Consider the following 27,694-nt stretch of genomic DNA (forward strand, 5'->3'; position numbering starts at 1 on the left):
GCGGGAAACCATCAAAACTGGCAGGCATGGGGAACCTCATTGAAATGAGGGGACAACAGTGCCATCTTGGATTTCTGAACAGCATTTCGAACTGTACACACCTTTATTTTTAAATGACGATGGGTCAAAAGTCTACCTTACCAGACTGGATTTATGCAAGGGTCGAATCCAGTGCAACCTGGAGAAGAAACATGTAAAATTACCCAAGTACATCAGGTCTAAGTAGGAAATCAAAAGAAGTCCAGATTAATATGTTTTTATACTTGTTTGGCGAACTAGGTGATGAAGTAATCCTAATGAAGTGCATTGATGAATCTTCAACCAGCTTTGTTGAGATATTAAAAGCCTTTGACAAATACTTTAACCATAAGGTGGGGAACGCACAGAGCTTAAAAAGAGAGATTTAAAAAAAATCCAGTAAAGCTCCTAAAGGAAAAAAGTAAATTCTCAAGCAAACCACACAATGGTGCCAGAGAGATAGAGAACTTCTCAGAAGCCTTAAACATAAGTTTAAAAAAAAAACTTTCGACATATCAGCCAAACTGGAACAGCAGGTGGTGGGCTGAGCCATCTGACTATGATTGAAGAGAAAGTAATAGAGTGCTCCAAATTGCAGGCAGATAAAGAAAAACGGCATCAAGGTAACAGATTTGGAGCTAAACACTAAGAAATGAAAAGAAACACCGGGGGCAGGATTCTCCATTGGCTGACGCAAAAATCACGAAATGTGATTGGGCGGAGAATAGGTTCCGTCCCTAAAATTGCAGCGGGCACCGATTTGACGCCAAATCGCAATTCTGAAGGGTCGGCTGGGGTCAGAGGACACCTACGGGAGTGGCCTGGGGGGACACCTATATGACCCGTGGCCCTAAGTTCACAGTGGGCTGTTAGTGATGTGCGCATACGGCAACGGAGAATCCCACCCCAGATACGTCAAACTAGTTACCTCGACAGCGGCGTCAATGCGGTCCTGAATGCACATACAGTAAACATCGTCTGCAGATCATTAGTGGCCCCGACCCAGTATTCTCTGGGACCTCCGCCTCTGATGGGTCGAGTTCACGACGGCGCAGTTCACTTGTGCTTTTAAAAATCGGGAAGCCGGTGTGGCAGCTGCTGAGGGAGAGAGAGGAGATGCGGAAAATGTTCAACTTTGTCATTGTTTGCTGACAGTTGTGCCACTGGCCGGGGGCGCTCCTGCCAGGGATGGGGGGAGTAGCGGGGGGTGGCCACGAGGTGGGCTGTGGGGTGGATGTGGACGGGCACGGAACACCATTTCCGCAGTCAGCAAGGCAGCCATGCAGCTGTGCACGCCACTAACAGGGTCATATAGGTGTCCCCCCAGGCCACTCCCGTAGGTGCCCTCTGGCCCCAGATGACGCATCAGTTGTGTGGGCGCGCTCCAGCAGAACCAGTGCCATCTTGTTGGCTGGGATGGGTGTGTATGGGGATTGTAATGTGTATATGCGGCTGCAGCTTGTCAGCCTCCTGAGTGTCAATCGCAGATCCGGCGAAACCCGCACCGTCTTTCATTGGAACCGATTGTGTTAATCTCAGCCCCTTAGTCTCAGAAACGGAGAATCCCACCCCAGATACGTCAAACTTACTGAGAACCACCGAAACGTTATAAAGTGAAATGGCTGAAACAGAAATCAAGAATGTAATTCTCACAAAGGACTATGAAGAGTCACAGAAACAATTGTCAGAGGTGCAATTACAGAATATGAGCTTGAGGATAGCACAGAGGAATGATGCTCTGCTAAGGAAAAACTGACCATTGCAGAGAACCAACTATCATGTATGAAAGGTGAGTTTGATAATAAAAAACAAGAACTAAAGGGAACACTAGAATGTTGCTTACAGGAAATAGAACAGTTGAAACAGGACTTGAAACACCTGAATGATAAACTTGTCGAAACTAATTCAACAAAGGTAAATCTTCAGTTTCAACTTGATGAATTTCAAGCATCAAAAGTCTCTGGTAAGCATTGTGGAAAATTCTTGGAACAGGAGAAAGAAGTGCTGAATGAGCTCTACAGACACGCAGAGAGTGTTGCTCTTTTTTGCAATGATGCTCTTTAGAGTCGCCAGGTATCAAATTATACCACCACAAGGCTTTACCGGATATTGATCAAAGGACCACACAACCAGTTAGTCAGTTCAAGTTCAAAGATGGTTTATTTACACACAAGGATTACTTCGACATGCAACACAAAACACTACAAGTTAAACTACACCTAACAACTACAATAACCTATACTTAACTTCAGGGCAACCGGCTCTTTGCAGATGGACAAGGCCTTTGTCCGAATCTTGCGTGGCTGGGTGGAAGAAGTGGCTCTGTTTCTGCTGGGCTCATCCGTCTGGTAGCAATCGTTGGTCTTGAACTTGTCTGTCTGGTCGTTATGCTGCACTTGGGTTGGCATAGGCCGGATCCAAGAGAGACCGAATACATGGCTGTGTCTCGTCTTATCCCTCTGGGATTTTGCGCTCTTTGCGGCGGTCCTTAACTTGGACCCAATAATTCGACAGGCTTCGATCACTGCCTTCGATTTTGGCCAATAAAGGGGCGGGTACCTTGATGGCTGGGCGTGTCCTTAGCGGTCATTGACTTTGGCTGTTTGGGCTCCCTGAGTTAAGAGAGTGACGCCGATTAGTCTGTATCTGTATCGGTTACCTGAGTACAGTTCTTTTGTTCTGGGGAAATGGGCCATTAGAATGCAAATAAGCGGGGGTTTCGATCGTGTCTAGCTATCTGGGTTGCAAATACACACACAAGCTCTGAGTCTGTCTGAGTCCTGGGTTGGCCATAATTTCCATGGCCCTTTGCAGGTGGCCATCTGAGATGGCTACAAAAGTTCCTTTTTTCTGTAAGGAATGAGGTAAACCAAGGACCATCGCAAATATCAGATGGGGAGTTGAGAAGGAGTGGTTCAACTTCATAGAATGAGAAAAGACAATTAAGCTCAACCAACCAAATGTCAGAATGATCACATCCAAACCAACCCCCTATTCATCAGGTTTTACGCAGTACAATATGTGGTATTATCAGCATTGCAAGGGTTAATGTAGTGTTGAGAGTAGCCACTAGAGGGAGCTACAGTTACAACTATGTAATGCAGTGATGCTGGGCCTTAGGGGAGGAGTGTATGCAGGAGTTAGCTAGTGAAGGTCAAAAGAGCAGATAGTGCAAATGAGTATAGATCATAGTTTAAACCAGTAGTGAGATTAGCTATAGATGAGTGTAATTAGATGTTATTTATCAACTGTGTATTCTTAAGGAGCACATGGCAAATCCAAGTTAGTAGTGTAAATAAATTCAAAGCTTTGTTTAAGTCAAAGCTATTTTGTGGTCTTTGTAAACATTACGCCAACCATCCTGAAATAAGCAACACAAAGAACATCACACAAAAGAGTCAACCACTCCTCCAACTGTTGCAAAGACAAGATCGGGAAGAATTATAAAGACTGCAGACAACCTGAACCTGTAAACACAGAAACTTAAAGGAGGGGGTGGCGGAGCTGGTAGAAATAACATAAATATGTTGGCTAAACAGGAATGTATTGTAAATATGTTGGATAAGGACTTGGGAAGGTGTAGCATATGGGTCTGGCATGGAAAAGATTAATGTGAAACTATGTCTAGTATAAGGGCCTGGCATGGAGTTAACGTGGAACGTGGTACAGTACCACCCATAGTGTCATGTAAAGGAACACATGACCCAAGACTTGTATGGGACATAGATGTGTGTAGAGGCAAACATGGAGATAGCTCCTAGATTAGACCGTACACTATATATATGTATATAGTTATGACCAGCTGATAAACAGTTACTATTAAACGACACAAGACTCAAAACCACTTTGTGACACCTACCAAACTGCACACATCTTACAACAAACCTGAAGCTTCATGTTGTGCTGCATTTGAGGTCTGTCAATTGCTACTGTTCAGCCTCTTACATTTCTCACGCTTGGCCTGGAGAACGGATGGGCTGGGTCCCATGAAAGGAGTGTTGGCAAGTATTGTTGAAAGAGGACTATACTCATTCTTTCTGGCCTTGTGAGATTATATTGAATCTCCTCCTATGCTGAAACCAGCTCCTTGGGGGCCTCGAGTGATGGGTGATACTGTTGGTACTGACCCGTTCAGCTAGCCCTGCTTAGATAGTTGTGCTAGAGATGCTCCTGCAGGTGCTGGTAAACAATACTTCTCTTCTTGTCCTGACCTCCTTCATAAGCATCTCTGAGCAGGTAACAGAAAACTTGGGGCCATTGCTGTGAATCACAATGGCAACAATTCTGTCCACACAGTTGTACAATAAATCTTGTAACAGAGAATTAAATCTTATCTTATGAAGTGTATTCCCACTTACATAGGCTTTGAGTGGCTCATCAGAAATAATACATGACAATGACCAGTCAGCCTACCTGGAGGCCTAGCAATTCCATCACAATGACACTTTGGAATTAAAATAGCTTGAGCCTCACAGTGCTTGCTGCTTTGCCCACTCTCCGCCTGTTCGATTCCTGCCCTGAATGAATAACAGGCATCTGTACTTTATGTAGCATATAATTCACCAAGTATTGCATACTATCTAGTACATGCCATCTAGCGTTCTGTCATATGGACAGCAAAATGTAACTAATAGTTCATGAAGTGTGTACAGATAATGAATAATTTAGAAAAACGTACACCCACTACTAGTTCCACTATCGGTCGACCTGTGATGAAATGGGGCTTTGACATATCTGATGCATTTAGCTACAGTAGTGTTGTACTGTGAGACAATTCTCTTAATGCACATGTTAATTAATAAGTTAATAGAGTGGTATCTGGCTTTAGCAAAATACTAATTTAACAACTATAGGTCAAAGTTGAATTGGAGAAATGGCTACAATATCATCAAACCCACTGAATCTTCATAACAGCCTTTCAGAAGAAAAATTGGAAGTATAACTACAGCAGTATGCTACCAAAGTGTCTTTATTAGAACACACAATACAGCTGTTCCACTATATGCTTTCTGGAACATAAAGGCAGATAAAGTGATAAAGCCCAATTTGCAGATTTTATTGTGGATTGTTTTGTACAATTGTTATGTATTGTGTCAAAACTGAAATGTGTAACATGAATTATCCAGGATAATAGTGAAACCATGGGTATCTCTGACAGTTCCTGACAGTTCAGCAGGAATAGTTTACATTGTTACAAAACAAAATGCAAATTTGTTTAAGCTAAAATAATATATAGTTGGCAATAATTGAAGGATCTCGACACTATTTTGTTCTCTTGCTACTGTTTTATTTAAAGAACATTTGAATGAAGAATTTTAAATGGACTTTTTAATTTACTGAAGTAGCATAACTAATGGATATTATGCTAAATAATTAAATGCTAAGTAAAAACACCCATTTTAAATCATCAGCAGATTAAACACAATTAGTTCTCTCTTTTGTTCTAATTGCTCATTTTAAGAAGACAACAGAAACCTTCATTCATAGATAAAATCATCCACAAATAGTTATTATCATTCTTAAATAAATATTTTTCATGTGTGAATTTCTGAAAGAAAAAATGTTGGGCACAATTTAATGGGAAAAGTTCGAAGTATCAAATCAGGCGCAACTTCCCAAATGCTTGACGATGGCCAAGCCGGCGAGACCACAGCCCGTATTTAATGGCAATTAGTGCTGAGAAAATGATCCCACGAGCTTCACGGCGGAACTGGCTGCCCTGCCAGCTGATTCACCGGAACCACGTCCGGCATCAACCCACTAAGAAGGCAGAGCTGCTCATAAACGATCCCTCTGAATCCACTCCCAGGCAGAACATTACCATGACACCACATAGATCTGCTCTACGCCTTCTGGATGCCAACCTGGCCAGGCTGCTGGACACCTTGGAGGCGAGATGAGACACTGTGTTCCCCCGAGGGCATCAGAGGACCAACAAGAGCACCGTCAATGCCGCCTGGGAGGCAGTGGCAGCGGCCGTCAGTTCGGGCAGCATGACCAGGATGACCACTGTCCAATGACGGAAGACGACCTCCACCGGGCCGCAAGGGTAAGTTAACAACGGTCCCATGACATCAGTCCCGCCTGCCACCCCCCTGACCTCCGACATCACCCCCCACCCCCAAGACGTAGACGGCTGGCACCTCGCACCCTCTCCAACATCCCCCTGCCCAAACCAACAGCATATCACAGCGCTTGTGCCCCAGCACACCCTGGCATGCACCAGTGCAAGCCCCCCATGCCCAGGAGGCGTGACCACACATGCCAACTGCCATAGACCCCTCAGATGCATCAAGCATGCAACTCATAATGCCTGCTCTCTGTCCCCGCAGGAGAAGTTGGCCTATAACAAGCGGAAAAGGGCCCAGAAGGGCAGCAGTGTTCCAGGAATCAGAGTTCTCATCACCTGTGAGGAATGGGTCCTGGAGATCATGGGATTCGCTGAGGAGAGAGTGATCACCAACAGCGAGGTTGGCCTGTGTCGCAAAAGTGATGATTCACTGCCCCTTCACCCAGATGACCTGTTGCAAGTGAATTGTTCATGTCAAACAAAATGATCCTTCCCTCTCACTGACCGCAGATCCATTCACTCGCAGAATCTCCAACTGATGGGGCCCGGCCATCCAGAACACCTTGGAAGACTGCTCCAAGGATACTACCATCGGCATCATAGCTACCAATCCCACCTTCCACCGGCGCAGGGACACACATCTCGGCGGGCGACATTAGGGGACAGACTGCTGGGGTACAATCCGGTGAACATGACATAGTTGCTGATGCACATCAGGTGAAGGCAGGAACATCCAAGGGAGTCAGTAATCGGCTCTCTGCCAACTTCCCCATCCGAGGGCTACCGTGTTCAATTTTCCTGAATAGTACCCAACTGGCCTCTGTTGATCCCCATGTTTCTGGGCTGTGATTGCTGTCATGTATACCTCTCTCACAACTGAGACTTGGGCCAATTTCAACCTGGATGTGTTCGTAAGGGCTGCGTAGGAAGTCACCCGACTTTAAACGGTCGCAGAAGTGAGGGTCTCTCATCTCGGTTCTGCCGATGCGCTGCCCAATGCCTTAGTGTGGTGTTCAGTCTCTTCCTCCGAGCACTCCTGGCTGGCTCGCCTAATGTTGGAACTCTTGTTTTACTTTCTTCCAATAAGAGTCAATTGTCCGGTTGATTGGAGGTGCCGAAAATACAACTTTATTGCTAATTATTCACTTTAATACACTCACATAAGAACTGAATCAAAACTTAGAAACAAATATCAAGCAATACATAAATGGGTCAAATATATGGCAAAAAAGCATTGAACATAAAAGCATAAAGAAATCACTTTAAAACAAGCTGATAGATGATGCAAGAATTCAGGAAGGTAGAAATTCAGGAACGAGATCTCGACCACGAGGTCTTACTATAAGGGAATCCTTATATATGGTCTAATCCCTCGTTTACTCTCATTGGTTTCTAATTCTCAGCAGAGACCTCCTGATTTGTTCAAATGGATGTCTGTTAAGATTGGCCAATACGTAAGATTGACTGGTGTCCATCAAAGTTAGTTCAGTGTCTATGTGCACAGTCTCATGAAAAAAGGTTTCTTAAGCCAATGCTGACGATAGATATTGTTGTAACTAATTAGTTGATACATTCTTATTGCTAAATCCACTGAAGCACAATAGTCAATTCATTATATGAAACATTCACTGAAACAATATCTACATTTCCACAGACAAGACAGGAAGAGAAGGAGGCAATTCAGTCGCTATAGTCTGTTACACATAAACAGGAGGAAGAGGAGGTCATTTAGTCCCTTGAGTCAGTTACACCATAGTAAGAGGAGGAGAGGGCCTCAATAGTTGATTTATCATCTAAAACAATGACTGTATTTTCACAGTAAAGGCATTTTTAATAATTTCACTCTTTAGCTATGCATTCAATGAGCACTTAAAACCATGAATAAATCAATGAATCAAAAAATCAATAATCTATCAGTCAGATGCTGAACCTCTGGGAAAGGTTATCCCAGAGCTGATGCAGACGCTAGAGCACGGACGTGAAATTCAGGAGGGGATGTCAGTGACACTCTCCCCGGAGAGTACATAGCGTTGGAGGAGTCCCACGGCTATGGGACATGAAATGAAGTCAGAATATATGGCACTGAGGCGCACACTGCTTGGGTAGTGGCCGCGGTGGAAAACATGGAGCACAACATCAGCATCATGAGTGGCAGTGTTCAAGGCGTGGCTCAGTTAGCATCGACCATAGCTGACGGCCTCAACATAATGTTCCAGTTGCTGAGGGATGCGTCCCAGATGCAGGTGGACATAATAATAATGATAATCCTTATTAGTGTCACAAGTAGGCGTGCAATGAAGTTGCTGTGAAAATCCCTTAGTTGCCACACCACAGCGTCTGTTCGAGTATACTAAGAATTCAAAATGTCCAATTCACCTCACAAACACGTCTTTCGGGACTGGCAGGAGGAAATCGGAGTACCCGGAGAAAACCCACGTAGACACGGGGAGAATATGCAGACTCTGCACAGACAGTGACCCAAGCCGGGAATTGAATCTGGGACCCTGGCACTGTGAGGCAACAGTGGTAACCATTGTGCTACCATGCCGCCATTGTCGAGGCACTGCCGAGTGTGGGCTAGTCACTGAGGGATTGCTGAGGGCATCAACACTATAGTGCAGACAACGGGAGATGCCAGGACCGGCAGAGCTGGAAGATGTAAGGGTCTCTGGAGCTCACTCCAGCTGCCTCTCAGTCCCATGGAGACCCCCCAGGACACTGTTCGGGAGGAGGGAGCACTGGAGGCTGACCTGGGGCCTGCCACCAGGAAGATGACAGCTCCTTCCTGACACCGGTGCGTCTGAAGGTCAGCAGGCAGAACAGGGTGGCACGGGGCTGCCAGTGACACCAGTAAGTCATCCAAGGCTCTCTGGCTCCAGGTCACCCCGGAGGACGCTCGCCAAGGGCATCAAAGGCCACAGGTCATGAGAAGCAGCAGGCTGCATCCACCTCTGTTGTGCATGCTGGGGATGCACCGAGACGTAGATGAAGATGATTGAAGATAACTGAGCGGGCAATGGCTGCTCACAGCCACAGGGAGTTAAAGTGACCATCAGCATATAACCATGACCAGGCTATGTCCTGGAAGTGTTTGGTAAGACAGACAGGCTGCAGTTCTTGTTACCCCAGTTCTGGGTATGTACAATGTAGGAGGATAATAATAATCGCTTATTGTCACAAGTAGGCTTCAATGAAGTTACTGTGAAAAGCCCCTAGTCGCCCCATTCCGGCAGCTGTAGGATGACCTGTAGGCCGCAGACACTAGCCCCCCCCCTCCCCACCCGAGGGCGACCCCCGATATATGCCGCCCCCCCCAAGGCTGAATGCCGGGGATATTGGAAAGACTACTCACCTCCACAGCTCCCCTCAGCAGCTATTGCGCTAGCTTCTTGTTTTTATATAGTACTGCTAAACGGTGCCTGCACGACCACTCACTGGGGAGCCAGTTGGTGGCCTCATTCTTGACACTGATATAATATTGACAATGGTGATGCAATTGTTTGGGGAAACAACAGAAGAGTACATCTGCGACAGAATATTTGTTATCCTCAGAGTACAGCAGCATTTCACACAAAGCTGGTGACTATATATGTACATAAAGTGTGATTTTGTTAACCAGTAAAATGTAATAAAAAGCACAAAATTTGACCAAACTGATAAAGCTTGCACTTTTTAAAGAGTAATGTTTCTTTTTTTAATGTTAACTACTATTTTTTCCGCACTGTTAAATAATAACTTTTTCTTTGATAGTATAAGGTTTCTTACTGATCTGCTCAGGTTTCTGCAACACATTTGTGGTTATATTCTGGAGCCCCCTGCTGATTTGTGAAAGAACTACAGGTGCTTTTTGAACATATTATTGAAGCAAGGCACAAATACACATTGACTCTTGATCAGGAGCAATAGAACAATGTCAGTGAGAATGGGTCAATATAACATCACTCTAGCATGTGCCCATGCACACATTAAGTTCTTCCTTCAGTAGAACGAGAGTAGACATTTAAAATGGGTTTATGGTGACTAAATAAACCAAATTTCACTTTTATCACATGGCATTCTGCCACTTTTACCAATGTTTTATCAATTAACTTCTGTGCAGTTTTTGATGAAAACTTTAAATTAATAGTCTTGTGGGTGGCACGGTAGCACAGTGGTTAGCACTGTTGCTTCACAGCTCCAGGGTCCCAGGTTCGAATCCCGGCTTGGGTAACTGTCTGTGCGGAGTCTGCACGTTCTCCCTGTGTCTGCGTGGGTTTCCTCCGGGTGCTCCGGTTTCCTCCCCCAAGTCCCGAAAGACATGCTGTTAGGTGGATTGGACATTCTGAATTCTCCCTCAGTGTACCCGAACAGGTGCCGGAATGTGGTGACTAGGGGATTTTCACAGTAACTTCATTGCAGTGTTAATGTAAGCCTACTTGTGACAATAAAGATTATTTGATTTGATTTGATTTATTGGCACATGTACCGAAGTACAGTGAAAAGTATTTTTCTGCGGCCAAGGGAACGTACACAGTACGTACATAGTAGATGTCATAATATACACCAGTATATCATGGTGCAGACACACACTGATGGACACACAGTGGGACCAATCAACATACACAGCACCGCAGCCAATCACCAGTGAGAGCACATGCACTATAAAGACAAGGGACAGGAGAGTTCCCGCTCATTCGAGCGAGCTAGGAGCACAGAGCTCACAGCCTGCAGCACAGATCTTCACCATGTGCTGAGTGCATCGACTGATTAGGACAAGGCAGAGGTCTTTAGTTAAAGCTAGTATTATATTAACCCACAGTCTAAGTATGTTTAAATAGTTAATGATTCAATAAAATAGTGTTGCACTATTTCAAGTGTTGGTGACCTGTATGTGATCCAGAACACACAACACATCACGATACCAGGAGTGGTGGGATACTAGCACATCTTAGACCTACCTGCAAGTGATCTGCCTTCCGCTAGCATTCCGTCATCCTGCAACATGGACAACATCAGCCCGCCGCCGCCGCTCCGCATCGCCGGCAACCTCGGGGCCAACTGGAAGATTTTCAAACAACGCTTCCAGCTCTTCCTCAAAACCACGGACAGGGAGGGCGCCTCGGACACCAGAAAGATTGCTCATCTCCTCTCCACGGCCGGGGACCATGCCATCCACATTTTCAACTCTCTCACCTTCGCAGATGATGAAGATAAGACGACGTTCAAGACGGTTCTCCTCAAGTTTGACACTCACTGCAGCGTAGAGGTGAATGAAAGTTTCGAACGCTATGTGTTCCAGCAGCGTTTGCAGGGTAAGGAGAACCTTTCCAATCCTTTCTCACGCACCTCCGCATCCTTGCGCAATCTTGCAGCTACGGGCCCACCTCCGACTCCATGATACGCAACCAGATCGTTTTCGGTGTTCAGTCGGACCCCCTACGTCAGCAGCTCCTCAAAGTAAAGCAACTCACCCTAGCGACCGGCATCGAGACCTGTGTCTTACATGAAAACGCCACGAGTCGGTATTCCCATATACAAGCGGCTGAAACGGCGCGGCAAGGTCCCCACGAGGCGGAACGGGTCCGTGATTGAGCACCTCCAGGGCCTCAGCCTGGATGAGGGCAGCCATTTTGTGCGCTTGTACGCACCAAACGAGGGAATGGCGATGCTGAGGAACGTAATGCGCAAGCGCGCACCACGCACGACTTCACGCACATGCGCGGTGGCGCAGCGAACGTGCTGACGTCACAGCGTGCGACAACTGTGGCTCCGCCCTTTTAAAGCGGCAATGCCCCGCAAAATCTCGACAATGTCTACGATGTAGAAGACTTGGCCACTATGCTGCCTTCTGTCGAGCAGCTCAGTCTGCCAACTCCCATCACTTCAGCCAGCCTCACAGGAATGTTCGGGCAATTCAACCCACGGGCACCGAGTCCGATATGGACCTCCCTCACAGCAGTGACACCGAGGACCCGAAGGCGCCTTTTCGAGTCGGTGTCGTAACGAAAAACAGGGCTGTCCCCGAAGCAAAGACACCAGCCGCTGACGGTACACAGCATCGATCCAGACGATGAGTGGTGTGCCACCCTAACAGTCAACCGGTCCCAAATACGATTCCGCCTGGACACTGGTGCCTCCGCCAATCTCATGGCATGGTCTGCTTTCCAAAGCCTTTGTGTCAAACCAGCCATCCTTCCATCGGCCTGCCAGCTATTGGACAACAATGGCAACATCATTCCTGCTACCGGCTCGTGCCAACTTGAAGTGATGCACAAGTCACGGAAGGCTATCCTTCCTTTCAAGATTGTGGGCTCCTCGAAGGACTCCCTGCTTGGCGCACAGGTGTGCAAGCTGTTGAACCTCGTTCAAAGAGTTCACTCTCTCCCTCCTGATGACATGCCTGCCTTCCAGGATGCTGACTTCAGGGCGCAAATCGACACCATCATCGACCAGCACCGCGATGTCTTCGAGGGCATGGACATGCTCCCATATACTTACAAGATCCTACTCAAACAGAACGCCACGCCTGTGTGCATGCACCTCGCAGAGTCCCAGCGCCCCTCAAGGACCGCCTCAAGCAGCAGCTGCAGGACCTCCAAGACCAAGGAGTGATCTCAAGAGTTACGGAACCAACCGACTGGGTCAGTTCCATGGTGTGCGTAAAAAAGCCTTCCGGCGAGCTGAGAATTTGCATTGATCCCAAGGATCTGAATCGCAATGTCATGAGGGAGTATTATCCAATTCCCAAGTGCGAAGAGATCACATGCGAGATGGCTCGCGCCAAGCTCTTCACCAAACTTGACGCCTCGAAAGGATTCTGGCAAATCCAGCTCAACAAATCCAGCAGGAAACTGTGTACCTTTAACACCCCCTTTGGCAGATAGTGTTACAACAGGATGCCGTTTGGGATCATATCGGCTTCAGAAGTGTTCCACAGGATCATGGAACAAATAATGGAAGGCATTGAAGGTGTTCGCGTCTATGTCGACGACATAATCATTTGGTCCATCACCCCGCAGGAGTATGTCAGTCGCCTCCAGCGTATGTTCAAACGCATACGGGAGCAGGGCTTACGCCTCAACAGAGCCAAATGCTCCTTTGGTCAGACGGAACTCAAGTTCCGAGGGGACCACATCTCCCAGTTGGGTGTACGGCCGGATGCGGACAAGGTGGCTGCTATCACAGCCATGAAAACGCCAGAGGACAGGAAGGCGGTCCTCCGATTTCTGGGCATGGTCAACTTCCTAGGGAAGTTCATCCCTAACCTTGCCTCTCGTACCACGGCTCTCAGGAACCTGGTCCGGAAGACGACAGACTTCCAATGGCTTTCTGCCCACGAGCGCGAATGGAGAGAACTCAAAACCAAACTCACCACGGCCCCGGTCTTAGCCTTTTTTGATCCAGCGAAAGAGACAAAGATTTCGACCAATGCCAGCCAATCTGGCAATGGGGCAGTGCTCCTGCAACGCGATGAGGTCTCATCATGGGCCCCCGTTACATATGCGTCACGCGCCATGACCCCCACGGAACAGCGCTACGCACAGATAGAAAAGGAGTGCCTGGGCCTGTTGATCGGTGTCGTCAAGTTTCATGATTATGTGTACGGCCTTCCCCAATTCACCGTCGAGACCGACCATCGCCTACTGGTCAATATAATACAGAAAGACTTGAACGACATGACGCCACGCCTCCAGCGTATTCTACTCAAGCTCCGGCAATACGACTTCCAGCTGGTATACACCCCGGGCAAAGACCTAATCATTGCCGATGCTCTCTCCAGAGCAGTCAACATTCCGTGTGACCCAGCGGGATTCGTCTGCCCGGTTGACACCCATGTGGCCTTCGTGGCCTCCAATCTACCTGCCACGGATGAATGCCTCGTCCAAATCCCCCACGAGACAGCGGCTGACCCTTTGATACAGCGTGGCATGCGCCACCTAACAGACGGGTGGCTCAAGGGCCATTGCCCGCAGTTCTACAACATCAGAGACGATCTGGCGGTAGTCTATGGTGTTCTCCTGAAACTGGACCGCATTGTCATCCCGCATAATACGCACCAGCTCGTCTTGGAACAGCTGCATGAGGGCCATCTTGGCGTGGAGAAGTGCCCCCGACGGGCCCAAGAGGCACTGTACTGGCCCGGCATCAATGACGACATTGTCAACACAGTGCTCAACTGCCCCACTTATCAGTGGTTCCAGCCGGCCCAACCACGTGAGACCCTACAGCCCCATGAGTTGGTCACGTCCCCTTGGTCTAAGGTCGGCATTGACCTGTTCCACGCACTGGGCAGGGACTATGTCCTGATTGTAGACTACTTTTCAAACTACCCGGAGGTGGTACGTTTACATGACATCACATCGTCTGCAGTCATCCGTGCCTGTAAGGGCACCTTTGCTCGACACGGTATCCCACTCACTGTGATGTCGGACAATGGCCCCTGCTTCGCAAGCCAGGAATGGCCCAACTTTGCCAGCAGGTACAACTTTGTGCATGTGACATCCAGTCCCCTGTACCCCCAATCCAACGGCAAAGCGGAGAAAGGAGTCCACATAGTCAAATGGCTCCTCTGCAAGGCTGTCGATACTGGGTCCAACTTCTACCTCGCCCTGCTGGCCTATCGCTCGGCCCCACTGTCCACTGGCCTGTCGCCAGCCCAGCTGCTCATGGGTCGCACCCTGAGGACGATGGTGCCATCCATTCATGTCCCAGACCTCGACCACGTTCGAGTCCTTCGACGAATGCAACTGTCTCGTGCACAGCACAAGGCGGCTCATGAGACTTCCGGGTGCGGCGATGACCAGCTGAGTCGCACGTTTCGGCAGCTCCCTGTGAAATGGACTTTTGGGCTCTTGATAGGAGCCCCAACAGCAATTTTGACGGCTAAAAACACTGTGCGGTAAACCAGAAGGGAATCCCCCCTGGATACGGATGGAAAAAGGAGGAGAGAGTGGCCAGATTGCAGTGGATCCTTTAGAACAGCGGCAAGGAAGGCAAGCAAAAACCAAGATGGCGTCGGAAGGTGGCAGTTTAACATGGGGCCCTGAACAACAAGAGTTCTTGAAATGCTGTGTGGAAGAGATCAAAAAGGAAATGAAGAAAGAGCTGTTGGCCCCGATACTACAGGCGATCGAAGGGCTAAAGGAGGAACAAAAGACCCAGGAGCGGGAGCTTCGGGTCGTGAAGGCAAAGGCAGCCGAGAATGAGGACATTATACAGGGCCTGGTGGTGAAGACGGAGACGCAGGAGGCACATCAGAAACGATGTGTGGAAAGGTTGGAGGCACTGGAAAACAACGCAAGGAGGAACAACCTGAGGATTCTTGGTCTTCCTGAAGGTGTGGAGGGAGCGGACGTCGGGGCATATGTGAGCACGATGCTGCACTCGTTAATGGGAGCGGAGGCCCCGGCGGGTCCGTTGGAGGTGGAGGGAGCATACCGAGTGATGGCGCGAGGACCGAGAGCAGGAGAAATTCCCAGAGCCATAGTGGTGAGATTCCTCCGTTTTAAGGATAGAGAAATGGCCCTTAGATGGGCGAAGAAAACTCGGAGCAGTAAATGGGAGAACGCGGTGATCCGTGTTTATCAAGACTGGAGTGCGGAGGTGGCGAGAAGGAGGGCGAGCTTTAATCGGGCCAAGGCGGTGCTTCATAAAAAGAAGATAAAATTTGGAATGCTGCAACCGGCAAGACTGTGGGTCACATATCGAGGGAGGCACCACAACTTTGAGACGGCGGATGAAGCGTGGACTTTTATTGTGGAAGAAAAACTGGAATGAGCGGGTTATTAAAAAGAACGTTCGAACAAAGTGGTGGGGCGAATGTGGGGGGCAAAGAGGGGTTTTATGTACTAATCCTGCGATGTGGTAACTTTTCTCTCTCCCACAGGTGGTGATGGGGGGAGGAGGGGAGGTGGAGGAGATGGGGCGTTGGCCATTGGGGGCGGGGCCAAGGGAGAAGCGCGGGCTTGGTTCCCGCGCTATGATAATCATGGCGGGAATAGAGAAGCAGGAAGGAGGGGGCGTCGCACGGTGCGAGCCGAGGTCACGGGGGGAAGCCGAGGTCAGCCAGAGTTTGCTGACTTCTGGGAGCAACATGGGGGGAGTAATTACGCTAGCGGGGGATCTAGCGGGGGGGGGGTGGGAGGGGGGAATTACTGGGTTGCTGCTGTTGGGGAGAGGGGGGAGCTGGTATGGGAGAGGATGGGCGGGGGGGCACCGCCTGGGGGAGATACAGCTGCGTGGGAACCGGGTGAGGAGCTGGAAAAAGGTGATGGCTAATCGACAAGGGGGGGGGGGGTAGGAAGCCCCCCAACTCGGCTGATCACGTGGAACGTGAGAGGGCTGAACGGGCCGATAAAGAGGGCACGGGTACTCGCACACCTTAAGAAACTTAAGGCAGATGTGGTTATGTTACAGGAAACGCACCTGAAACTGATAGACCAGGTTAGGCTACGCAAAGGATGGGTGGGGCAGGTGTTCCATTCGGGGCTAGATGCGAAAAACAGGGGGGTGGCTATATTAGTGGGGAAGCGGGTAATGTTCGAGGCAAAGACTATAGTGGCGGATAACGGGGGCAGATACGTGATGGTGAGTGGCAAACTACAGGGGGAGACGGTGGTTTTGGTAAACGTATATGCCCCGAACTGGGATGATGCCAATTTTATGAGGCGGATGCTAGGACGCATTCCGGACCTAGAGATGGGAAAGCTGATAATGGGGGGAGATTTTAATACGGTGTTGGAACCAGGGCTGGATAGGTCGAAGTCCAGGACTGGAAGGAGGCCGGCAGCAGCCAAGGTACTTAAAGATTTTATGGAGCAGATGGGAGGTGTAGACCCGTGGAGATTTAGCAGACCTAGGAGTAAGGAGTTCTCGTTTTTCTCCTATGTCCATAAAGTCTACTCGCGAATAGACTTTTTTGTGCTGGGTAGGGCATTGATCCCGAAGGTGAGGGGAACGGAGTATACGGCTATAGCCATTTCGGATCACGCTCCACACTGGGTGGACTTGGAGATAGGGGGGGGAAACAGGAGGGCGCCCACCCTGGAGAATGGACATGGGACTAATGGCAGATGAGGGTGTGTGTCTAAGGGTGAGGGGGTGCATTGAAAAGTACTTGGAACTCAATGATAATGGGGAGGTCCAGGTGGGAGTGGTCTGGGAGGCGTTGAAGGCGGTGGTTAGAGGGGAGCTGATATCAATAAGGGCACATAAAGGGAAGCAGGAGAGTAAGGAACGGGAGCGGTTGCTGCAAGAACTTTTGAGGGTGGACAGACAATATGCGGAAGCACCGGAGGAGGGACTGTACAGGGAAAGGCAAAGGCTACATGTAGAATTTGACTTGCTGACTACAGGCACTGCAGAGGCACAATGGAGGAAGGCACAGGGTGTACAGTACGAATATGGGGAGAAGGCGAGCAGGTTGCTGGCACACCAATTGAGGAAAAGGGGAGCAGCGAGGGAAATAGGGGGAGTGAGGGATGAGGAAGGAGAGATGGAGCGGGGAGCGGAGAGAGTGAATGGAGTGTTCAAGACATTTTATAAAAAATTATATGAAGCTCAACCCCCGGATGGGAGGGAGAGAATGATGGGCTTCTTGGATCGGCTGGAATTTCGCAAGGTGGAAGAGCAGGAAAGGGTGGGACTGGGAGCACAGATCGAGGTAGAAGAAGTGGTGAAAGGAATTAGGAGCATGCAGGCGGGAAAGGCCCCGGGACCGGATGGATTCCCAGTCGAATTCTATAGAAAATACGTGGACTTGCTCGCCCCGGTACTGACGAGGACCTTTAATGAGGCAAAGGAAAGGGGACAATTGCCCCCGACTATGTCTGAAGCAACGATATCGCTTCTCTTAAAGAAGGAAAAGGACCCGCTACAATGCGGGTCCTATAGACCTATTTCCCTCCTAAATGTAGATGCCAAGGTCCTGGCCAAGGTAATGGCAATGAGAATAGAGGAATGTGTCCCGGGGGTGGTCCACGAGGACCAAACTGGGTTTGTGAAGGGGAGACAGCTGAACACGAATATACGGAGGTTGTTAGGGGTAATGATGATGGCCCCACCAGAGGGAGAAACGGAGATAGTAGTGGCGATGGATGCCGAGAAAGCATTTGATAGAGTGGAGTGGGATTATTTGTGGGAGGTGTTGAGGAGATTTGGTTTTGGAGAGGGGTATGTTAGATGCGTGCAGCTGTTGTATAGGGCCCCAGTGGCGAGCGTGGTCACGAATGGACGGGGATCTGCATATGTTCGGCTCCATAGAGGGACAAGGCAGGGATGCCCTCTGTCCCCATTATTGTTTGCACTGGCGATTGAGCCCCTGGCGATAGCGTTGAGGGGTTCCAAGAAGTGGAGGGGAGTACTTAGGGGAGGAGAAGAGCACCGGGTATCTTTGTTTGCGGACGATTTGCTACTATACGTGGCGGACCCGGCGGAGGGGATGCCAGAAATAATGCGGATACTTGGGGAGTTTGGGGATTTTTCAGGGTATAAATTGAACATGGGGAAAAGTGAGTTGTTTGTGGTGCATCCAGGGGAGCAGAGTAGAGAAATAGAGGACCTACCGTTGAGGAAGATAACAAGGGACTTTCGTTACCTGGGGATCCAGGTAGCTAAGAATTGGGGCACATTGCATAGGTTAAATTTAACGCGGTTGGTGGAACAGATGGAGGAGGATTTCAAGAGATGGGATATGGTATCCCTGTCAATGGCAGGGAGGGTGCAGGCGGTTAAGATGGTGGTCCTCCCGAGATTCCTCTTTGTGTTTCAGTGCCTCCCGGTGGTGATCACGAAGGCTTTTTTTAAAAGGATTGAAAAGAGCATCATGGGTTTTGTGTGGGCCAGGAAGACCCCGAGAGTGAGGAAGGGATTCTTACAGCGTAGCAGGGATAGGGGGGGGGCTGGCACTACCGAGCCTAAGTGAGTATTATTGGGCCGCTAATATTTCAATGGTGAGTAAGTGGATGGGAGAGGAGGAGGGAGCGACGTGGAAGCGATTAGAGAGGGCGTCCTGTAGGGGGACTAGCCTACAGGCCATGGTGACAGCCCCATTGCCGTTCTCACCGAGGAACTACACCACAAGCCCGGTGGTGGTGGCTACACTGAAGATTTGGGGACAGTGGAGACGGCATAGGGGAAAGACTGGAGCCTTGGGGGGGTCCCCGATAAGAAACAACCATAGGTTTGCCCCGGGGGGAATGGATGGGGGATATGGAATGTGGCAAAGAGCAGGAATAACGCAACTGAAAGATCTGTTTGTGGATGGGAAGTTCGCGAGTCTGGGAGCGCTGACCGAGAAATATGGGTTGCCCCAAGGGAATGCATTCAGGTATATGCAACTGAGGGCTTTTGCGAGGCAACAGGTGAGGGAATTCCCGCAGCTCCCGACACAAGAGGTGCAGGACAGAGTGATCTCAAAGACATGGGTGGGGGATGGTAAGGTGTCAGATATATATAGGGAAATGAGGGACGAAGGGGAGACTATGGTAGATGAACTAAAAGGGAAATGGGAAGAAGAGCTGGGGGAGGAGATCGAGAAGGGGCTGTGGGCAGATGCCCTAAGCAGGGTAAACTCGTCGTCCTCGTGTGCCAGGCTAAGCCTAATTCAGTTTAAGGTATTACACAGGGCACATATGACTGGAGCACGGCTCAGTAAATTTTTTGGGGTGGAGGATAGGTGTGCGAGGTGCTCGAGAAGCCCAGCGAATCATACCCATATGTTTTGGTCATGCCCGGCACTACAGGGGTTTTGGATGGGGGTGACAAAGGTGCTTTCAAAAGTAGTAGGAGTCCGGGTCGAACCAAGCTGGGGGTTGGCTATATTTGGGGTTGCACAAGAGCCGGGAGTGCAGGAGACGAGAGAGGCCGATGTTTTGGCCTTTGCGTCCCTAGTAGCCCGGCGCAGGATATTGCTAATGTGGAAAGAAGCCAAGCCCCAGGGGGTGGAGACCTGGATAAATGACATGGCGGGGTTTATAAAGCTAGAGCGGATTAAATTCGTCCTAAGGGGGTCGGCTCAAGGGTTCACCAGGCGGTGGCAACCGTTCGTCGAATACCTCGCAGAAAGATAGACGGAATGGGAAAAAGAAGGCAGCAGCAGCAGCCCAGGATCGGGGGGGGGGGGGGGGGGGGGAGGAGGGGTGGGGTGGGGGAGGAGGAACCAGAAGGACTCTCAGGGTTGTTAATATATACTGTATAGTATGTATAGGTCGTTGCTACAGATAATTATATATTGGACTGTTAAATTATATTTTTGGAGAGTGTTACTTGTGACAAGGCAGTTGCCAATTAGGGCTAGTTTTCATTTTTGTTATTTATTATTTATTCATTTTTTGTTTATAAAATAGGTCATTGTTATTTGTGTTGTTATAATATTGTGTAAAGGATGCACAATGTACTGTGTTGGTTGACCAAAAATTTTCAATAAAATATTTAATTAAAAAAAAAAAGGCGGCTCATGACACCCGTGCAGCTGATCTCCCTGCTCTGGCTCCAGATGACAATGTCCGCATCCATCTTCCGGATGGTGGCTGGTCTGCAACCGCTGTGGTTCTTCGGCAGGTGGCTCCCCGCTCGTTCCTGGTTCGTCTACCGGATGGCTCCAGTCTGCGCCACAATCGATGTGCCCTTCATCTCGTTCAACGCTCACTACGTGATCCTCCACCATTGCCACGCCCTCCTGTTGACCCTGACCTGGACTATGCAGAGATTCCGGTCACTCTGCATCCTCCTCACTCTGACGCAGTCCAGCCCGCTCCTCAGCCGGCGGCTCCCGACCCACCCTTGAGGCGGTCAACCAGAATTCGTCGCCCACCTCAGAGACTTAATTTGTGAACTTTTCTGGACTTTCTGATTTGTTCTGTTCTTCCGTTTAATCGTTCAAGTGGTTTGTATATAGTGTTCATCTCGTTATTCTTGTGACACACTGTTTTTTCTGTACCAGGCACCTTCCCATGTAAATAGCTTAGTTTTTATTTACATACTCCTGTAAATATTTTGCACACACGTAGTCAGGAACATTCACAATCACTATTTATTGCCACGCAGGTACATTTTTTTATAAAAGGGGGGATGTCGTAATATACACCAGTATATCATGGTGCAGACACACACTGATGGACACATAGTGGGACCAATCAACATACACAACAACGCAGCCAATCACCAGTGAGAGCACACGCACTATAAAGACAGTTCCCGCTCATTCGAGTTGCAGCTAGCTAGGAGGACAGAGCTCACAGCCTGCAACACTGACATTCACCATGCGCTGAGTGCATCGACTGGTTAGGACAAGGCAGAGGTCTTTAGTTAAAGCTAGTATCATATTAACCCACAGTCTAAGTATGTTTAAATAGTTAATGATTAAATAAAATAGTGTTGCACTATTTCAAGTGTTGGTGACCTGTATGTGATCCAGAACACCCAACACATCAGTAGACAAAAGAATAATCAACAGAGAGCATTGATAAATGGTACATCGACAAACAGTGATTGGTTACAGTGCGGAACAAGAGTCCAAACAAAGCAAATACATGAGCAAGAGCAGCATAGGGTGTCGTGAATAGTGTTCTTACAGGGAACAGATCAGTCCAAGGGGGAGGGAGAGTCATTGAGGATAATAATAACATTATTATTTTAAAATATATATTCTGTTACCAGCTGAATTGCCTCTTGTTACATGTTTGCAATGAATTTTTTGATGTAAGTCACATTGCAATTTAAACTTCAGGCTGCAAACATGTTTCTTGAATAAAATACCATTATTATTACCTATGTGCTCAGTATATGAAGTTGTGATGGGCTCGATATATTGCAACCACCGCTCCAATTCAACTATTGTGTGACTTTTGTCATCAAATTAGTCTTGTGAATATATTTGGATACCACTCTATTATCTTATTAATTCACCTGAGGAAGGAGCAGCGCTCCGAAAGCTAGTGACATCGAAACAAACCTGTTGGACTTTAACCTGGTGTTGTAAGACTTCTTACTGTGCTTATTAATTAGCACATGAGTTATGAGAATAGTCTAACAATATTACAATACAGAAGCTAAATGCATCAGATATGTCAAAGCAGTGTTTCACCAGAGGTAGACCTATAATGCAACTGGCAGTGGATGCATGCTTTCCTAAATTATTGTTCCTTCTCCATATTCACTTTGTAATCTCTTAGTTTTTAAAAAGCGCAAGAACACTGTAAGCAAAATGTTCTATATTCAGGGTGTAGCACCGTCAATATGACGCGAGGCAGGTTGAGGTAATGTCAATTGAAGGCTTTATTAAGCAGAACTTTATCCCCAGCAGCGTGGTTACAGAATGCAGCTGCTGAGGGAAATGGAGGGAAAAGCTGGGTTCTTATACCGGCATTTCTGGGTGGAGTCCAGTAGGTGGCAGATCCTATCAGGACCTGGCATCCCTCCACCAATAGCCTGTCGACACGTGGTGTACCGTTTTACCCCTAATACATACCACCACATTCGCCCCTTGTTGAAAAAGAACCCGGCGGGATGGTGGTTCGCATGGTGGTAGGGGTTTACAGAGTCGGTACTGTGCCGTAACTTTGAACAAAACACAAAATTATCGCTTCAACTGGGCCAATGGGCCAAACAGTTGATGCCATAACTATAACAAGACACAATAACTGAAAACTGGGCCAACGGGCCAAACAGGGTCGGCATGGTGCCATAACTATAACAAGACACAATAACTGAAAACGTTGAGAGTTAAAGTGATTCGATGAGCCGGATGGGCGCCCTGGTCGTCATTTCTGATCGTCTCGGGCGTGGTGGTGATGGCGCTGGCTCGAGTCCCGTCGACTCTGGGAGCGTAGCGCTGTCCCCTGTGTCCTTACTCCTGGGCGGGTCTGGGAGGAGAACCGAACCCCCCGGGAAGGGGGTGGCTGCGGGATGAACCGGCGGGAGTGAGGAGGTGGTGATTGGCGTTGGGGGGGGGGGGGGTGGGTAGCTCCGGCAGGCACCAGGTCTCGCAGGGAGACCGTGTCCTGTCGGCCATCGGGGTACTCCACATAGGCGTATTGCGGGTTGGCGTGAAGGAGATGCACCCGTTCCACCAATGGATCTGACTTGTGCGCCCACACATGTTTCCGGAGCAGAATGGATCCCGGAGCTGCTAGCCAGGTCGGAAGTGGCGTTCCAGAGGAGGACTTCCTAGGAAAGAGGAGGAGGCGTTCGTGAGGCGTTTGATTCATGGTGGTGCACAGCAGGGACCGGATAGAGTGAAGGGCATCCGGGAGGACATCCTGCCAGCGGGAAATTGGGAGACTCCTAGACCAGAGAGCCAGCAGGTCGGCCTTCCAGACCGTTCCATTCCCCCTTTCTACCTGCCCGTTCCCCCGGGGGTTGTAACTGGTCGTCCTGCCCGAGGCTATGCCCTTGCTGAGCAGGAATTGACGCAGTTCGTCACTCATAAAGGAGGACCCCCTGTCGCTATGGATATAGTCGGGGAAACCGAACAGTGTAAAAATGGTACCGAGGGCTTTAATGACCGTGGACGCTGTCATGTCAGGGCAGGGGATGGTGAAAGGGAAGCGGGAGTATTCGTCAACGACGTTCAGGAAGTACGCATTGCGATCGGTGGAGGGGAGGGGGCCTTTGAAATCCAAACTGAGGCGTTCAAAGGGTCGAGAGGCCTTAACAGGGTGCGCTCTATCTGGCCTGAAAAAGTGCGGTTTGCACTCAGCGCAAATCTGGCAGTTTCTGGTGACTGTTCGGACGTCCTCAGTGGAGTAAGGGATGTTGCGGGCCATAAGGAAGTGGTAGAAACGAGTGACCCCCGGGTTTCAGAGGTCCTCGTGGAGGGCTTGTAGACGGTCCCCTTGTACATTGGCACATGTGCCGCGAGATAGGGCATCGGATGGCTCGTTCAGCTTTCCAGGATGGTACAAGATCTCATAATTGAAGGTGGAGAGTTCGATCCTCCACCGCAAGATCTTGTCGTTCTTGATCTTGCCCCGCTGTGCATTATCGAACATGAAGGCAACCGACCGTTAGTCAGTGAGGAGAGTGAATCTCCTACCGGCCAGGTAATGCCTCCAGTGTCGCACAGCTTCCACTATTGCTTGTGCCTCCTTTTCCACTGAGGAGTGGCGGATTTCTGAAGCGTGGAGGGTTCGGGAGAAGAAGGCCACGGGTCTGCCTGCTTGGTTGAGGGTGGCCGCCAGAGCGACATCCGATGCGTCGCTCTCGACCTGGAAGGGGAGGGACTCGTCGATGGCGCGCTTCGTGGCCTTTGCGATATCCGCTTTGATGCGGCTAAAGTCCTGGCATGCCTCTGTCGACAGGGGAAAAGTAGTGGACTGGATTAGTGGGCGGGCCTTGTCGGCGTATTGTGGAACCCACTGGGCGTCATAAGAAAAGAAGCCCAGGCAACGTTTCAGGGCTTTGGCACAGTGGGGGAGAGGGAACTCCATGAGGGGGCGCATGCATTCAGGGTCGGGGCCTATCACTCCATTACTCACTACGTAGCCCAGGATGGCTAAACGATCGGTGCGGAACACGCATTTGTCTTTGTTGTAAGTGAGGTTCAGGGCGTGAGCGGTCTGGAGGAAGTTTTGGAGGTCGGCGTCGTGGTCCTGCTGGTCGTGGCCGCAGATGGTGACGTTGGCGAGATACGGGAACATGGCCCATAAACCGTGCTGGTCAACCATTCGGTCCATCTCTCGTTGAAAGACCAAGACTCCGTTCGTGACGCCGAATGGAACCCTTAAAAAGTGGTATAACCGCCCGTCTGCTTCGAAGGCAATATAGTTGCGGTCACCGGGACGGATGGGGAGCTGGTGGTAGGCGGACTTGAGGTCCACGGTGGAAAAGACCTGGTACTGTGTAATCCGATTGACCATGTTGGATATGCGGGGGAGAGGGTACGCATCTAGCTGAGTGTACCTGTTGATGGTCTGACTATAGTCGATGACCATCCTCTGTTTCCCCCCGGTCTTAACGACTACCACCTGGGCTCTCCAGGGACTGTTGCTAGCCTGGATGATGCCTTCCTTCAGCAGCCTCTGGACTTCGGACCGGATAAATGCTCAGTCCTGGGCGCTGTACCGTCTGCTCCTTGTGGCGACGGGTTTGCAATCCGGGGTGAGGTTCGCAAACAAGGAAGGCGGTTCAACCTTGAGGGTCGCGAGGCCGCAGACAGTCAGTGGGGGTATAGGGCCGCCAAATTTAAATGTTAAACTCTGGAGGTTGCATTGGAAGTCCAACCCTAGGAGTGGGGGCGCACAGGGATGGGGGAGGACATACAGCTGGTAATTTCAGAACTCCCTCCCCTGCACCATTAGGTTAGTGATGCAGAACCCCGTGATCTGAACGGAGTGGGATCCCGCCGCCAGGAAAACTTTCTGGGTGCTTGGCCGAATTACGAGGGAACAGCGCCTTACCGTGTGCGGATGGATGAAGCTCTCCGTGCTCCCAGAGTCGATGAGACACGGCGTCTCGTAGCCATTCACTAGGACTGTAGTGGTTGCAGTCGGGAGCGTCCGGGGTCGCGACTGGTCGAGGGTCGTCGAAGCCAGACGTGGTTGTTGAAGTTGAGCATCGTAATCAGGCAGTATGTGGCCGTCTGTGTCGGGGTCCTTCAGCCAAGATGGCGGCGTCCACGGATCGAGCGCGGTCGGAGGTGGACAAAATGGCGGCGCCCATCTCTCCCTCGTGGCGTCCGGGGTCCAAAATGGCGGCGTCCATTGGTCGCACGTGGATCGTTGGGCGGGCTGGGTCTGTGGTCCCGTTTCTTCCCCAGAGATAGCGGCGACCCCGCGGGACTTGCACACCGTCGCGTAGTGGCCCTTCTTCTCGCAGCTTTTGCAGGTAGCCGCGCGGGCCGGGCAGCGCTGCTGATGGTGTTTCGGCTGGCCGCAAAAATAGCAGCGGGGCCCCCCCGGTTGGTCTGGTGTTTTGGCCGCGCAGGTTTGCGGGGGTGGGGGGGTGTCGGAGAGTCGACCGCAGCGGGGGTCCACGGAGCCCAAGGGGCTGTAGTGCGGTCGGGGGCGTAGGCACGGGCGTTACGCGAGGCCACATCGAGGGATGCCGCCAGGGCCCGAGCTTCTGTAAGTCCCAGAGATTCTTTCTCCAGAAGCCTCTGGCGGATCTGGGAAGAGGCCAAACCTGCCACACACGCATCGCGGACCAGGAGCTCTGTGTGTTCACTCGCCGTTACCGCCGGGCAGTTGCAGTTTCAACCCAGGATCTGTAGGGCGTTATAAAACTCGTCCAGCGATTCCCCCGGAAATTGCCGTCATGTGGCGAGCTGGTAGCGAGCAAAAACCTGGTTGGCGGGCCGGATGTAGATATCCTTCAGCGCGGCGATGGCACCGGTGAAATCATCCTCATCCTCGATAAGGGAGTAGACGTCAGGACTCACCCTGGAATAGAGGACCTGCATCTTTTGTTCGGCAGTCGGTGTGCCGGGTGCCGTTCGGAGGTAGCCCTCAAAGCATGCCAGCCAGTGCTTGAAAATAGATGTCGAGTTAGCTGCTTGGGGTGCGATGCGCAGGCACTCCGGGGTGATTCGGAGCTCCATGTTCCCACGTCGTTTTCTACAATTTAAATTCTGCTTAATAAATTGTAGCACCGTCAATATGACGCGAGGCAGGTTGAGGTAATGTCAATTGAAGGCTTTATTAAGCAGAACTTTATCCCCAGCAGCGTGGTTACAGAATGCAGCTGCTGAGGGAAATGGAGGGAAAAGCTGTGTTCTTATACCGGCATTTCAATGTGGAGTCCAGTAGGTGGCAGATCCTATCAGGACCTGGCATCCCTCCACCAATAGCCTGTCGACACGTGTTGTACCGTATTACCCCTAATACATACCACCACACAGGGTAGGTAAGTATTTAGCAGCACTTATTGGGAAGGCATAGTGCTTCGCAGCACTGGGGGAGACAGGGTGATCTGGGATTTGATGACGCTGGAGGGTAGTGCTGAAATCTGATGGTATTGAGGATCATTTGCATGGTGGTTGAAAAGTGTAAAGCAGGAAAAAATGGCTTAGCCTACAGATCAAATCCTTTTGCTTACCGCTTTAATGCGTTAGTGGAATTTCTACTCAAGATATAAATTGTCTGATTTTACTTATTTGCCCATTCATTTTTAATAGTAAATAATATTAATTTACACAATTACTGAATAGTTTAAATATAGAATCAGATTTGATGTGATGCTCTATTGCTTTTCCAGAACTGAAGATAGTGTGGAGGCACATGATTGTAAGGCTGGTGATGACGTTGTCAAAGATCCAGGAATTTGAGACTGCACAATAAACGCTGAGTCAGAAACAAGAGATGAAAATCATTGTCAAGATTTGCGGAAAAGGTAAAAAAATTGCAAACTGGGGAGACCTAAGGAGTAACCAGAAAAGGAACAGACTATGCTCTCACTAGGGTTGACTGGCAGATGTTGTCACTTTGTTGCAGATTGAAAAATGTTAGAAGACTAAAAAAAATCCACATGGCTCATGTAACTCATAAACAAGCAGGAAACTATTGATAAAAATGTGAGGTTTTATAAGGTTGTTTTGTTGCAGGACTGTGTTTTTAACTTCAAATAAAACGGAGGAATGAAGGGGGTCATGTGACCTGCCTGGCTTTTGACTGACAACAAGCTTGGATGACT

General features: G+C 49.5%; 1 long non-coding RNA gene across 1 annotated transcript in view; it reads left to right on the forward strand.

Moving 5' to 3' along the window:
• Positions 1–27,341, forward strand: part of LOC140389304 (uncharacterized) — a 151,571-nt gene extending 124,230 nt beyond the window's left edge. Inside the window, exon 3 of the long non-coding RNA XR_011934333.1 lies at positions 27,260–27,341. This is a non-coding gene — a long non-coding RNA (uncharacterized lncRNA). The remainder of the gene's footprint in view (positions 1–27,259) is intronic.
• Positions 27,342–27,694: the final 353 nt, after the last annotated feature.

The sequence above is a fragment of the Scyliorhinus torazame genome, chromosome 14, assembly GCF_047496885.1.
Source record: "Scyliorhinus torazame isolate Kashiwa2021f chromosome 14, sScyTor2.1, whole genome shotgun sequence".
Classification (NCBI taxonomy): domain Eukaryota; kingdom Metazoa; phylum Chordata; class Chondrichthyes; order Carcharhiniformes; family Scyliorhinidae; genus Scyliorhinus; species Scyliorhinus torazame.